The sequence below is a fragment of the Lepidothrix coronata genome, unplaced genomic scaffold (assembly GCF_001604755.1).
Source record: "Lepidothrix coronata isolate B3197 unplaced genomic scaffold, Lepidothrix_coronata-1.0 Scaffold314, whole genome shotgun sequence".
NCBI classification, from domain to species: domain Eukaryota; kingdom Metazoa; phylum Chordata; class Aves; order Passeriformes; family Pipridae; genus Lepidothrix; species Lepidothrix coronata.
The window spans coordinates 1-3,688 of record NW_016690494.1 but is presented as its reverse complement, the minus strand read 5'-3'; the positions used below and the strand labels follow the sequence as shown (position 1 = coordinate 3,688).

Sequence of the window (3,688 nt, the reverse complement as noted above, 5' to 3'; positions counted from 1 at the left end):
ATGTATATATACATTCCTCAGCTATCTTTATAGCAACTATGTCATGCAGGACATAGCCTAATAAAAAATCATTCTCATTTCCAGGTCCTAAATTGGACTGATGCAGGAATGTATTCCTAAGTACGAACAAAATTCTGCTACACATTTTAACTCTATAAATGCACTGGAAGTACAGACTTGATATTACTCAGATGTTAATTCAGAAATGCAACAAAGACTCATTAATTTGGAAATGAGCAGAGGTAAAGAAATACTTCAGATATCTAGCTTTACTGTTAAAAAAAAATCCAAAAGCAACTAACGCAGAATAATTAGTTATAAACACTGACATATTAATTCACTTGAATATCTAGAAAATAATGGAAGAAATTCCTGCATTAATGGATAGGAACTGCAAGTCTACTGACATTGAATTACTACTGAAAACTTGAGCTTACTAAATCAAGTTCTAGGAGATATTGATTATGTAAGTAAATAAATTGATATCAGAAATCGTGTTTTCTTTTATTGATATGGAAAAAGATTATTCAGGATAAAAATAAATGTGCTTATATTTTTGGTGCCACAGGAATTTTCTTATGGGAAATCGTCAGCCATTCCACACAGACTGAAAAAAAAATAAAATGCACAGGTGGTTAAATTGCCTTCTATATTTTTTGGGAAAATTGAGTTGTAGTTTTGTCAAGTTCCTGTTGTTCTTGCCATACGAATGAAGAAGAATCTAAGTGATAAAAACATATCATCTGCAGCAAACCTATATGGCTTTCTATTAATCTTCACCCCCATTGCCTGGGGAGCCATCCCATATCTATTCTGCAAGTCAAGAAGGTGACAGACAACAGATAAAGGTCTGAGCAGGGTCTTATGAGACTGACCTAACAGATATTGCAGGTCCAGAAACAGTCATTTTAAAATTCTGAATCATGGATAATTTCTATTCTGGCCCAAAGATTAAAGGTATTAGGATACAGTCTTGGCCGTGACAGAAAGTATATTTCTTCCTTTTTTATTTTTTTAGTTTAGAAGTTTATTTTATTTCCTATTCAGTAGATCTGAATTTCAGAAGCTGGAATTTAGGTCAGAAATATCTACAACAGATATTTGAAGGATTCTTAACAAAATTTGCAAATACATATATACACACACACACGTGTAAATACACTAACAACCTTAAGCACCAGGTGAATGTCTAACTGTGAAAGGGCTACACAGTATAATAGCTTGAAAACACCTGTAAAGGACTGATTAAAAGATGAAGTCTGCTTAGCCATTGCCTCAAGCATGGAGCTAAAAAGTCTTGATGCAATAGCTACACTGCTGCAGGAGCTGAACTGTTTGAAAAAGCTCCAGAAAGCACCTAGCAAGCCACAGAGGAGCAAAAAAGCTAAAAAGTGTTACAATCAATAACACAGCAAGGACTTACTCTCCCAGATAAGGTATGCCAGGCAGATCTTGATGGGATACTGGGGAACCAGCCAGTGGACACTCAGGGCGCACCAAGCGAACTTTGCTTGGATATTGGTGAAGTGGTCAATGGGCATTTCAGGGGCTACTATGGTGAGGGTATTTAAGGTGATGCTCAAGGTGGTATGGGGGGAGGGAATGCTGAGTGGACTGCTGCGGGAGCTGCTGCCACTCTATTAATACTCTGCCTGCCAGTTCACTCTTCCCAGGGTGCAGGACTTGGCTCTTCTCCTGGCTGACCTGCAGGAGGTTCCTGTCGCCCCTTTCTCAAGCCCCTCCAGTCCCTCTGCTGGGCAGCAGCACTGCCCTTGGGCCCAGGAGCCTCCACCCCCACTTGCTCAGAGCCATCTGCAGCTGTCTGAGGGGACACTCAGCCCTGAAGATGAACAGGGACCGCAGAGGATAGCACAGGGTGTGCAAGCATGCACCCTGAGAACATGCAAATCTCAAGTTGACAGCTACTCTCCTCTATCTTTAATTTCTAAGTATTTTGTATTTTGCTTGAGAACATACCTAAAACATTCAGGAATCCATCCTCGATAAGAGGTTAACAAAACATAATTTTCTGCAATATTAGAATCCCAGTTTGGTTTTATTTTTGGCACATGTTGTCCCACTGTACCTTGCAAAGCTTTAGTCCTGAATGCAGATTCACATCTCCAGAAATCTGGAAGCCTTTCCCAACAATGCCTTCCCATCTAATAAAAATAGGAAAGTAGGGGCAAGAAGTTTGGAAAACGCCAAGAGGGGCAGAACATTTGGGAGCAGGGTAAATCAAAGTGGAAACAACAAAACTAATTTTGTTTTCTCTTTAATTACAATAGAGGTTTCCTTTGAGCTTCTGGATTTATAGACTGTCCCATGCATTTTACAGACAGTAGTCTGCTCAACAATATCGCTACAAGACAAGTTTTTTTCTCTTCTTTGGTTTACTTTTGACAAAAATATGTTCTGCTGAGACAAAATATCCTGGTTTACCTTTACGATTCCCACTCTGAAAGCCAATGCTCAGCAACATCTGTGTGCTTGTTAAGGAAGTCTGTTAAGTGAGTTCAAAGCAAAACAATAGATGACAAAATGTTTTCAGTCCAGGAGTTGCGTTACTTAATGGCTAGACATGCCTCTTATTTCCTATTCCTTACATGAAAACGCGAAAATTTAAAAGGAAAATGAGAAATTGAATCTACTTGAAAAGCATTGGTCTTGAAGAGCACTTTTCATTCTCCGTCAGTCACAACATTTGAAAAATACTTGAAACTGAGCTGCCAGCAAAGTGACGAGTTACTATATGGAAATATTTTATGTGACACATTTCTACAGTTTTCTAAATGGGATTTAATTAATTGAGTTTTATTCTTATTTTGACACACCCATGGTTTAATATGTACTTCTCTGCTAGGGAACCTGTTATTTTACAATCCAGTCATTTTATGAGTTCAATTCTGACCAAGAGAAGATGGAAGCAGTCAGTAAGAGCAAAAAATTTGATAATATCACCTACAAAATTGCTGAACTCTCTAAAACACAATTAATTCAAGCCAGCTATAAATTCAGCCCACGGAATCCTGAGATGGAGTGAAAGTAGGCTCTTCAAACACCTTACCCAGCTCCTTGTAACCCCTCTGTCGCTGTAAGAAGCAACGTGGTAAATGCCCATCCCTTGGATACATCACGGCATAAACATCTCTCAGGTTCTCCAGATCCTCCAGTCTGTTTGATGGCCTGCAAGCTCATCCGAATATGGGACAGGCCCCAACTAAAGGTCCTCGATTAACAAACCCGCTGTGCCGGCTGGTGTTTTACAGTGTGCACAATTATGTTTGAGCCCCACTTTGTTTGCCAGGCAAACTGTGATTGACAGGTCAAATCAAAACTGAAAGGACCAAGGGCCTCTGCTGTTTAGGAAAGGTTAGCGAAAAGCTCGCATCCCACACTCCATTGCAAAAGAAGACACGGACTCCCGATGGCTATGCCAGGCTTGCTCAGCCCTCGGACAGCTGCTCTCTGGCATTTCCACAGGGGTTTGCATTTAGCCTTGAAGACCCGACCTGTGTCAGGAGACCAGTGAGTACAAGAGCTCTTTCTGCTCATGGTGGAACCAACCAGCTCCATTCGACATTTGGTTTCTATCAGCTCGCCGTGATTCCAGTTTCATGAGCTGCCGCCGAGCTCTGCCCGTCACTCCGGATCCCGCTCCCCCCCATTCGCGTCCCCGCTCCCCTCA

The 3,688-nt window shown here is 40.8% G+C and overlaps 1 long non-coding RNA gene across 1 annotated transcript; it reads right to left on the bottom strand.

Moving 5' to 3' along the window:
- Nucleotides 1–536: 536 nt before the first annotated feature.
- LOC108508784 lies at nt 537–3,671 on the bottom strand. The gene is made up of 3 exons (XR_001878504.1): nt 3,513–3,671; nt 2,087–2,162; nt 537–607 (listed from the first exon to the last, which is right to left on the bottom strand). It is a non-coding gene; the product is annotated as an uncharacterized LOC108508784 (long non-coding RNA).
- Between the last annotated feature and the right edge of the window lie 17 nt (nt 3,672–3,688).